Source organism: Rhinolophus ferrumequinum, chromosome 8, assembly GCF_004115265.2.
Source record: "Rhinolophus ferrumequinum isolate MPI-CBG mRhiFer1 chromosome 8, mRhiFer1_v1.p, whole genome shotgun sequence".
NCBI lineage: Eukaryota > Metazoa > Chordata > Mammalia > Chiroptera > Rhinolophidae > Rhinolophus > Rhinolophus ferrumequinum.
This window is the reverse complement of record NC_046291.1, coordinates 46,121,030-46,133,330: the sequence shown is the minus strand read 5'-3', so window position 1 is coordinate 46,133,330 and position 12,301 is coordinate 46,121,030. Positions and strand designations below refer to the sequence as shown.

Genomic DNA, 12,301 nt, shown 5'->3' with positions numbered 1-12,301 from the left:
ATGAATCATGAAAATGATCAGACATCAACGGGATGGAATCTGCCTGAGATACTCAGAGGCAGGAAAGCAGCCGTCAACCAATCATGTGTGGGACAGTGATTATAAAAATAAAATTGCTTCTTCTTAATGTTTAACTTACATTCAGCAAATCTTGACCCTTAACTTGTCAGCTCACCTAGGAGAGAATTTTGCACGAAACATTTTGTGGCCAGTGAAGGAGATTTTGACATCTTGAATTTTTTCCTTTCTGCTCCCTTCTCAAAGTTAGCAGCAATGCTTTTGCATCATCTCTCTTTTCCTCCTTACTCTATCTCTTCCTGAGACTGTGGTGGAGAATAGAGATTTCAATGTGTGGTTATATGAATCATTGTACATTTATATAGAACATGAACTTTTAAAAATTTTTCATATAATTCATGATCAATTATTATGAGGAAATTTGAGGCTTTGGCACATAAACACAGCACATGAACATAATGTTTTGATACAGTTCTCCCATTTCCACTACCTATTCTTACTAGACTTCTCTAAAAAAGCTATTTCTGTGTTATGCAGGTTCCTCAGCTAATGGTTTTGTTCTGTTTTCAGAAAGCATATCATATATGATGGCAACAGTCTTTGCCATAGTCACAATTCAGTGCTTTGTTTACTTGCCCTTCTCCTTTCTCAGTTGTATCACAATTAGCAAATGATGTGGACCTCTTCCTGTCAAAAGTAAACCACCTCCATTTTAGGCTGTGTGATGTAAAACAAAGTTCCACTAGATGGCGTTGTTGGAATGCAAACCAATATATCTTGAGCCACTGTAAGCCTATAAACCCTCAGTTTGAAATCTGTTGCAGCTTGTCATTTGGTTTGCGAATCAGGTCTGCACCCCAATAAACTAAATGGATTAGGATAATTTGGTATTTAGGTAAGAGAGCACACAGTGTTTCCCAGAGGACACGAGGCAAAACAATGAAGAGGCAATTTTGTCCAATCATCATCCAGAGCACTTCTTTGCTGGTAGCTTTTGGTTCCCTTATGCTACTCCACTGATATCTAGGAACAATCTAATAGTGACATCATCTTTTTTTGATCCTGGTCACTGCCCCAGTATATGAATATCTCGCTCAGTCTTGTCTCTTCAGCTGATCTAGGACTGATGGATTTATTAGTGTTCACAATTAATCTTTGCTAGTTTGTCCAGTGGTTCTCAAAGTGCAATCACTGGACCACCCACATCATGTAGGAATTTATTAGAAATGCAAATTCTCAAGCCCAAAGCCAGATCCGCTGAATCAGAAACTCAGGAAGTGGGACCCAGCTATCTGGATTTCCACAAGCCCTCGGGGTGATTTCTAATGCACACAGAGTTTGAAAACCGCTGTGTTAGATCTTTCCTGGTAAGAAACTCATCCATTTGGGCTAACCTCTCTCCTGAAAGTCCTTGAAGAAGAGCTTTGAAGGCAGACAGGTGGGTGAAAAATTTTTGAAGGCTAACGTGTTCCATTTGACCTATAGGGAGGGCTGGCTCTGCCCTCCAGGTTCTGCCGGTCATCAGGGAGCTCCCCCCACACCCACCCACCCACACACACCCACCCACCCACACACACCTCCCTCCCCCACATGCGGGGGAATATTTAAGCCTGTTTCTAGTATACAAATGAAGTGGTAGAGTATGATTAGTTTATTCACATTTCAGTTTAGGAAGAGGCGTGAGACGCCCAGGAAGGCCACCAGATGGCAGTGGCATTCCTGCGCGGTCCGCGCATCTCTGAAAGGCAGTTTCTGGTTCTGCTCTGGGCAAAGAAAGATCCAGCGGCGGCGGTCGTTTATTGGCTAGGCTGTGTGTCTCCTTCTCTAGTGCAGCGTGAGTCAGAACCCGGGGCCGGGAGGAGAGAGAATGAACTGATTAGTGGGTCAGAGGGCTGCTAGGTAAGACTGCGATCCACTATTGTCCCCCATTTCATTGAGTAAATGTGGGGAAGGCTATGAAGATTGCACAGGAGGTGAGACATCTCGTGAGCTGGGGCTCAATCAAGCACAGTCAGCTCAAACAGGTGTCTGGAATAGCTCTGTCTTCTGTCCTTCAATGAACGGTGTACATCTGCACGTACACATCACTTGGGTAGCGTTTAAATCTTCTGATGCTCAGCCTGCACCCCAGGCCAGTTCCGTCAAAATCTCAGGGTAGCTCCAGGGCATCAGCATAGCTTTCGACCTCCTCCAGTGATTCTAGCGTGTATCTAGGGCTGATAACATCGAGCTTAATCTCGTGGCAAAGTCGTATCAATGGAGAAACCTTGGTTGTTGCCTCATGCCCTAGTGTGTACTTCAACAGTGGGGTTTGTTGTCTTGGCCAGTTTTTGATATTCAGAATGGAGCTATTTTGTTCTAGAACAGAAAGCCATCACTCCCCCTTCTCCGAACTTCTCTCTTTCCCCTTCCTCCTTTTCATTCATCCTCCCTCCTTTCTTCCCTTCTTTCCTTCCTGAAAATCCAACATTGTGGCTACAAATTGGGGCCTATTATCACTATTTAAAAGGAAAATTTTGAGTTTAAAATATTCTAAACCATAAAAACTCCTTTCCTTTTTGCATTTGGTCACATGTCCTTAGATGCTTTCAGGCTGCAGTCCCTATTTTAAAGGATATGGTAGTAAAAATTTTATGTCAGGCTTGATGAAATGCTATTTTCATCTCATTAGCTCCAACTGATTAGATAAAAGGAAAACATTCTTAGTAACTGTTTGCAAAACTCTGTAGACTTACTCACTGGAGTTGGAAATTCTTCCATAATACCAAACTCCTTTTGTACGGAACAAGGTGAATTTTATGAAACTATATATGTAAATATTTTCTATTTATTCTGGAAAATCCTTACGTTTCCATGCAGAACTGTTAATAGGTAGAGGGAAAGCTGGAAGGAAACATAATTGTAACATGTGAAATATGAAATATGGTTCAACTTGGAATAAAAGCATAGATGAGGGTAAGCCTAGTCCTTTGTGCCAAAGAGGGACCTAAAAATCATCTGCAGGAACCCCACTGTAGGTGATGTAGTGCATATTAATCCTTTCCTATCATCACTTTTTGAGATGTGCATGTTTCTAGAAGCAATCATTTGTTAGGTCCTTCCTCAGCAAACATTTATCAAGTTGTTCTGTGTGAGTGAGTTTGGATGAGAAAATTGAGAGGCTCAGGAAAAGCGAGCCCAATGAGAGAGACGAACAGGCTGGGGAGAAAAGAAAACAGATGAAAGAAATAGGGATCAAGGGGATTTTAGCTTTCATTTGGACTTAAGGAAAGTTCAGGGCCACAACTATGGAAATTTTGAAGTGGTTCATTTGTAGGACTAATACTCTGACTTTTTCCAAGTGAGACCTCATTGGTTTGTGGGTGCCTTAGAGAATACAAGGAGCAATAGACTAGTAAAGTGTCTTGCATTTCAGACAGAGGTTTTCTGGATTCTAGAGACGTCTCCCATTACTGTAGACATATCCAAGGCAGTGTAACCTATTGATAATTTAGGCAATAGCCTGCTTTTGGACCAACATTAGTTAGGAAGTGATGAACTTTTGAAATCATGGTTTAGATTCAGTTCACATTTAAAATTAACACACAGACTCCTTAACATATAGTAAGCTAGTCTGTCTATGTGGGATTGGCAGAGGGTTTGAGAGACCTATTTGGTATTGAACCTAATCTATTGTTTAATCCCTATTACTATGGCACTATAAAAATTTTAGGCATCAGTGCCCTTCTGTCTAAAGACATAAACATATTCAATTAGTGGGAAGCCACATCATTTGTTTCAGTAGCTGCTTTTATTTTCTGTTGTTGATATGTTAAAATAGTTAAACACTTGCATTCATCTCATCCCATTAAAGAAACTCCATCAGGGAACAATGAGGTAACATGCTTGGTGACAGCAGGCTTAGTCACCCTGCTGTGAGAAAGAGATGAATAATGTTTTTAAATCTATTGACTTTCTCCTTTTAAAACATATACACTATTACTGAAAAAAGCTACTGCAGACTATATTTTGTTAACAGTTTGTCTTTTTCATATTTTCATTATTAAATCAAATGGTGCACTTACTTACATAGTTTTACATAAAATGAAATTGCTGTATGACATTTCTTATTGTTTATAATTCCCATTTTGAAAGATCTAGTCACGCATTCTTGAAATTCTATAAATGCTTTCAGTGTTCATACTAGTAGTTTTCATTTTTCTTTCTTGGCTATTTGGCTGCCAAATCCTTTCCCATTTTAAACATTATCTTGCTTATGTGATTTTATGATTTACCTGCTATTTGTCAAAACAGTTTTTAGAATGACATTTTCTAGTTTTCCATTAGAGCACAGCATGAAGAAGAATTGGATATAAAAGATCATATTGGTGAATATTTTCATTAGACAAAGCCATTTTGTGAAAACTCGGAATTCCACTAAAAACAATTTGAGAAAATCAATTACTTCATGAATTTAAGAAGAGCCCACATTGTCCAGAAATAATATTACATTTTTGGAAGCATATATTTCTTTCAAAAAGACTGTAGCTAAAGTGTAATTTCTTTTAAACCGAGGCTAATTTTTGTCTAAATCTTTTTGTGCCTCATGATTAACTGTACAATTCATGCAAGTCAGAATTATTCCATTCTAGGATATCCCACAATTTTTCTTGACTTTGGTGTAGTGTTTGATAATTCACAGTGTCACAAGAGCATTCTTACTAAATAGTAACTTATTCACGTAATTAATTTACTCTTACATTTTTCTTGGTAGAAAAAGAGAATATTTGGCCACCTTGGTTGTAACTCTCTAATCAATGACATCTTATAATCATAATTGGCATTTTATTCTTTCTTAATGACATAGAATAATGATGCATTATACAATACAATCAATGGTATGATAGATTTAAATGACATATGACTAATTTAAATTTGGAATTAACAGGGATTTAATAGTTTGATGTTTCCAAGGGGATTTAAAAACAATTTTTTCTTTTATGGGTAATTGTTCAGTGAAATTCTTGTGCAGTTTTACACACCAAATGCCCAGAGCATTCTGAGTATGAGGAAATAGAGAGCACTGTATGGAGATTCATCACAGTGTAGAACCAGTTTAGACATACTGCTGAGTAAATTGACCATTTTTGGCTCTCACCTAATTTGTTTTGAACAAGGTTCTCACATTAATGGCTATTAATTTAACCTTTATTTTCTATATGATGAGGTTATAATTTGATGTGCTATTCCTGGATATCCTTTTTTTTAAAAATCATAAACCATCAAAACTGATTATGAAAATACATGAGGAAATCTTTCATATATTGATATATGCAGGCATTTACAAGTATGTATTGGATATGAAAAGCTGTTTTGTTAGAGACTGTGGGCTAGTTACTTATACAGGTGATTGAAACATGATACTTCTACAGCACTCACTTATTATGTATGTGCCGCTGGTGGGGGCGGGGGAGTTTCCTGCACAGGACACTGCCCGAAGCTGTGACACGTGAAGTCTGATTAAAGTCTTTCCTTGTTGGTAAATTTCCTTGTATTATACATAGGCATTCATCATTGTTCCAAAAACCTCAAAACTGCTTTCAAACTAAGGATCATTTCTTCTTAATTTTTTTCTCTCTCTCACCAATACAGTGTTTATTGGATCCTGTGAAAAACTTTTATAATAAATGTTGGGGAATGAGCATTTCTAGCTTGACTTCTTCAGTGGTCCCTTACTCTTCCATCCCAATAAGAAATTAAACTCTACTTTTTTCTAATCTCTATTACTCCTTTGTGCAGCTCCTTTGTACGGAGGCCAGGATGACTGATTGATTGATCCATTCCTTCAACAATAATGAATGCATCCTGAGTCAGGTGTTCCTTTAGGACTGAGGCTACAGCAGAAAACAAAGGAGACAAAAAGCCTGTCTTTATGGAATTTACTTTCTAGTAGAGTGATATCAACCCTAAATTGAATAAGTGTGTGTGTGTGTGTAAAAGAAGAGCATTATGTAAGTGCTGTGCAGAAAATAAAACAATAAGGGGGATGGGAAGGGAGGGTGAGAAAGGTTCTAATTGTAAATGAGGTGGGTGGAGCAGACCTCATTGAGAAAGTCACCTTTGAGCCAAGACTTGAACACAGGAAGGGAGTGAAAAGAAGGTTCCAGGATGAGGGAACAGTGAATGCAGTGCAAAAGCCGAGACAGGAGAGGCCTGCCAGCACTCAGAGGGGCAGAGGGGATCAGGGAAATTAGGGAGGCTAGATTTTACATGAACATTGGCTTTAACCAAAGAGATAAAGGGAAATGAGAGTGTCATTGTAGGGTTTTAGGTGAAGAACCGGATTAACTGACCATGGAAAAGCATCACTCTGCTGATAATATGAGATTTTATTAGCACTTTAGCAGTTTTATTTATAAAAATAAAAGTATAAGTAGAAGGGTGTAAGTTAGGCCAGCGTTCTTGAGTGGAACACATAGAAAGCATTGTGAGGTGAAATGTTCTAGTCTTTGGGACACAAAATAGTCCTCCCCACCGATAGCCATCTTGCTTCAGGAACAATATTAAGGTCCTTAAGGTTTTGTTTTTATTGTGGCCTCACATGTGATGCCTGTGTGTACTCATTCATAGGCATGGTCTACCTCTTTGCAGATTGACTCTGGATATGGGAAGTTGCGGTCCTGTGTGCCCAGTGGCAGACATATCAAGTTTTCGTACTCTGTACTCCAGATTTACCAACCACTCAGTCAAATTTTTCAACCCTTATATTGGACCTTATGCACAGTGCTGGGAGTATAAGAATAAGTAATGAATGGCTTCTTCCTCAATGAACTCATGACCTGGGAAAAATGTAAGAGAGTTGTACATTGGGATTTTTGCTGATCTTATGAGACCGGAAACAGAAATATAACTCTGTTCCATTCAATTTCCTTCTGTCAGATTATTTTCTCTTGACTTCTGTTTCTTTATCTTTTTTTAATTAGGCACTTAATTTAAGACAATATATTAAGTTTTTTAATGAATTTTTTTTAACGAACCTCAGGAAATGTCTTCTGCCAAATGTCTTCTCATAAATGTACTTAGTCTATCTAAATGGTTAAATGTGTAAGTAATAAGGTTAAATTACTTGCCATTTATGTTGGTCTCTTCCATCCAAAGTCTAGTCATTTGCTGTGCATCGTAAAACTGATATCCCACACCATGCTTCAGGGAAGTAAAATCTGTTTTACTTCAAAAATCAAATAATTTGATATTTGGTAGAAAACACTGAAAAGTTAGTTTGTTTCCTAAAAATAAAAATGGGAAATATTAGAATTTCTGTTTAAGATTATTTGGAAAAAAAGTGGGAAAACGGTTTTCAAGTAATTAATTCTGCTATGAGCTGATTTCTTAGCTATATTACTCTCTTCGGTTCTGCCTAGGGTAACACAATATTTTTGCCACCTGGTAACCATTTAGTGGCTTGCTGTCTGTCAAATTGGAATCATTAATCTAAGATCCACAAAACACTGACCTCATCAAGAACTATCAGCTACATTAATCACATGGTGAGCAGTAATTAATACCCTCGCTGCACATCTCAGCAGATGCCAAGTGGTAACTGTGCCCAGAGACAGAGCCATTCGGTGGGTGGTCTGAAGTTGGTATTCTTTTAGGATGAATTGAGACACATTGGTAGAAAACTTGCTGCCCGAATAAATGAGAAAATCGAGGCCTTCTTTCCTTATTTGTCTAACAGTATTGCCTCAAGTATGCCCAATGGTTGTATGGATTTCCTTGATGGCCCTGGGTAAGGCTAATCATCTTTACTGTGTTTTCGCAGTATCTTTGACATACTTCCTTTAATGCAGTTATCATAGAGATTTCACATTAACTACATCCTCCTACTAGTCTGTGAGCACCTAGAAGACTGAATATCAATATCAATATCAATATCAATATTTAATTCTGGACTCCTACAGTTCTTGGCACTTATTACTGTATCATTAGGTACCTATCAAATGAATGATTGAATGTGCGTCTAAGTACGCAATATATACAAACTATGATAAAAGCCTGCGTTTCTCAAGTGTAGACTGATTGGTGTCATATTCATGTCCTTGTTGCCTAGCAGTGTGCTGGGCACAGAGAAGGTGCTCAATAAATGCTGATTTAATGTATGAACTTCTTGACAAGACTTGACTTTAGTAGGATACCTCTCCCCTTGGGTTAGTTCTGATAATGTGCATGTTTGTAATGGCGTCAGCTGCCTAATGCATGTTGAAAAGACATATTTCTGTCAAAGTAAAAGTATTTTGCAGGAGGTTAGAAACTATAAACAACAGCACCAAACAAGCCTGGGGAGACACTTGCTGTAAGTGAAAATATTTATGTAATTTTACCTAAAGAGAAGAATCAGCAAAAGTCCCAGATGTGTTTGTAGAGTTCTCTGAGGATTTTTGATAAAAAGGAAACACAAACTATCCAAAATACAAACAATTGAAAACTACACACACACACACACACACACACACACACACACAACCAACTCTAGAAATGTTTTTATGCTATAATCTCATTTTTACTGTAGCCAATAGTAACATCAAAACAAAAACTAAAAAATACCGTAAGTCCCGCTGAAATAATGAAGAATAAATATAGATTTTTTTCTGTTAAATGACTTATGTAGCTTATGCTACAGAGACAGCATTTGCTAATAGAAATAAATCAATTCTACATTAAATACTTATTAATGAATAAATGAATTTGTTAAGTAACCTGATGGAGTTTACAGTTCTGTTCTCAGAATATACCATATATAAGGACATTTTGAAATTCCCTTGTGATTTTACTCAGATTTATTTTTAATAGAAAAAGTGTTTAGCATAATCAGCATATCAGGGGCTGGGGTAGTGGTGATCGATGAAGAATATATGTATAATTTACCTTAGCGATTTAAAGCATTCTAAAAATTCCAAACCCATGGTGAAAAGCATATGAGGCAGATTTAGGCAGTCAGGATTTGTCTTTATAATTTAGTGGCTTGTGCCTTTCTGACCTGCTACTTTACTCACTTGATATTCTTATCAATTATTCATTTGTTTGGTTTCAGCTCTCAATCTGATCATCCCGTCATGTGATCAGCTGGTTTGCTGTCTGTAGAGCTTATGGTCTCCACTTCCTTTTCACTTCTGTGAGAGCCCTGCTGCTTAAAATGTACCCGGTTTAGAAAGGCAAACGATACCCCCTTTCCTGTTCTTTGCACTTTGTTGCTTTCAATTTTGAAATGAAAATACATCTGATATAATTAAATTTAATAATTTCAGAATTAAAATACGTATATTCAAAATGGGTTATTAGTAAAAGTAAACCATTTCATCTATTTTAAAATAGTCTTTCATAGCTATCCATTTCACCACTTTTAACCTTTCTAAGTACCAAGCTCGGTGTCTCTGCACTCCAGTTGCCCCTCTTTGGCTTGTAACCCAAAGCACCCATGATATGGGCCTATTTTATTTCTTTACCAGATTTAAAGAGTTTTTTTTTAAAGGGTAAAAGTAACAATAATTTAACTCATATAATATCAAAATATGGAGGGTGGTTATTTACACCTGTGATTGTGTCATGTGCATAAACATTTTTATGTCAGAAGAAGGCATATGTCATACATATTTGTCTTAAGTAAACATTCTGAAGACACTTAGCATACTCTTTTACTAAACAGAAGTAATTTAATAATTCCCACGCTGAGAAGATGCTTTATCATAGCACACGTATCTGAGATATTTACCTTGAGTTCACTGTAAAGAAAATTAAAAAATGATCAAACCCACAGTTTATTTTTCAACTATTCTGATAAATGGTCTGGGTAAATACAGTTTCTCAAGTCAGCCTCCTGCCATTTATTTTCCTGGATTGGAGCCTATCAATTTGAAATGTATAAGCACTATAGCATGGAATGAGGTTTGAAGGATATTTGAGGAATGAAACGTAAAATTCAGTAGGGGAAATTGAGAGGATTATATCGAGTAAAACCTAGCAAATGGTAGTATTTGAACTGAGCTAATAGACAATGGAACAAGAAAGCTGTAAGTTTGACAAATTACTGTATAAAAGGCAGTAAAAAAGCTGAGTTATCAGAATTTGGTGCTGCTAATATGTGGGTTAGCTGAGGAAAAAATGAGTACATACCTGTATGGTTTTTCTAGTGTTTCTATTTGAGGGGCATAACGTATTTTCATAGCTGAGCCTGTACATTATAGTTGCATGATTAAAGAAAACTACTGGCATTCATGCAAAAGTTAAAATCAGTTCATCAGATGGATCTCTAAGATAAGCACTGCCCAGTCACAGGGTTGTGAATTCATAGATGAGCCACGTCTGGCTCTTTTTGCTGTATATGCTGAGAGTCTTCTCAGCAATCAGATGGTGGACATCCCAGAAAACATGGACATCACTGTGAAGTGATGCACAGTTATTGGGAAAGGCCCCAGGGATACCCCGTGGAGGGACTTCAATCACATCAGTGTAGAACTCAGTCTCCTTGGAAAGAAAAAGAAGAGGCTCCGGGTTAACAAATGGCGGGGAAATGGAAAGGAGCTGGCTACTGTGCGCACTCGCTGTAGTCACGCACAGAACATGATAAGGGTGTTACCGGGGCTTCCGATACTAGACAAGGGCGGTGTGTACTCACTTCCCCATCAACGTCGTTATTCAGGAGAATGGTCCTCTTGTCGAAATCCGAAATTTCTTGGGTGAAAAATATATCCATAGGGTTTGGATGAGGTCAGGCATTGCTTGTTCAGTATCTCAAGCCCAGAAAGACAAGTTAATTCTTGAAGGAAATGATACTGAACTTTATCAAATTCAGCTGCTTTGATTCAACAAGTCACAACAGTTAAAATCAAGGATAGCATAAAATTTTTGGATGGTATCTATACTTCTGAAAAAAGCCAGTTCAGGCTGATGAATACAATTTAATTTGTCCAGCTACAGAAACACCAAGATGTCAAGTGGTCCCTCAGTCTTATTTGTGATATTTTAAAGATGCAATAAAAGTCATATATTGATGAAGAAGAAGAAGGAGAAGGGGGAGAAAGAAGGGGCGGGAGAGAAAGAGGGGAAGGAGCCACATCTGAAATGGGTTATCTATTTAAAACAGGAAAAAACTAAATAACTTATTCAGATCCCCACTTAATCAGTATTGCCAAGGGCTTTGGTTTCAAACTCCAAGACAGTGATGAGTGAAATAAGTTAAAATGCGATGGCATGTTGTAGACAGATAAACATAAACTTATGTCAAAACAAAACAAACAAACAAAAAACACTGCCTGCAGGAATAGGACTTTTTGATACATATATATATTTCATAGAATAAAATCTCTGAAGGACAAGATCATGTTTTATAGGTCTTATTCAATAACTGGAGTTAACCACGTTAAGTAGACTGTGAAAGAGTTAAAGGAGAACAGATATTGCAAATTATTTTTCTGCAAGTATAGCAGCAGTTTGAATGCCAGCTGCAGCTTTTGCAAAATAAGCATAAGCATTTGACCTTTGCCCCATAGTAGTTGTGGAAGGGAGAGATTTTGAAATGAGGACAGGGAAAGGTCACAGAGAGAGAATGTGTGTGTGTGTGTGTGTGTGTGTGTGTGTGTGTGTGTGTGTGGTGTGTGTGTATCTTGGGGAGGGATGGAAATGGGGAAGGACCATGAAGTAGAAGAAATACTCCCAGAGGTACTTCCCCTGACTGTTATGCTTTACATCTGGGATTCTTAACGGCTAAATAATGCCCAACTTGCTAAAAAGAGAGAGAACAGAAAGAACAGTAGAAACTGAAGGTCAAGAACCCTACACCCCAAAGGAAAAACACATTCAAATGCATGAGCAGACCAGCAAACCGTGAAGCTAGAGTGGGTGATACTGCTACTGGTGTCAGAAAGTTCAGGAACATGGAGCCAGTCATGCCATGGAGGCAAGCCAATGCTATCTTGAGACAGGAGAGCTGTTTCTGGGAGCACTGCAACTGCAGTCTGTAGGAGTAGCTGCAGACACCAACAGAAGATTACAGGTGACAGCTCCTAGAGTAAAGAATGGGTGAAACAGCCTTCTCAACCCAGATGAATACTCTGTACCAAGTGCAAATTGTTACGTATAAATGAAGAGTGTGGTTTTCGTGCCTGCTCAGGAAGTTTCTCCCACACAGCAGTACAGAACAATGCATGAAAGTGGAAATGCAAAGGACAGAGACAGAGGAACAATGAGGGTGCAACAGCAGCAACGCTTGAGTCCAGAGGCCTTGTGTATTAGAAACGGGATTTATGTA

At 38.0% G+C, this 12,301-nt stretch overlaps 1 pseudogene; it reads left to right on the top strand.

The window, feature by feature from the left end:
- The first annotated feature begins 1,722 nt into the window (after positions 1 to 1,722).
- Positions 1,723 to 10,956, top strand: LOC117025546 (60S ribosomal protein L9-like; annotated as a pseudogene).
- Positions 10,957 to 12,301: the final 1,345 nt, after the last annotated feature.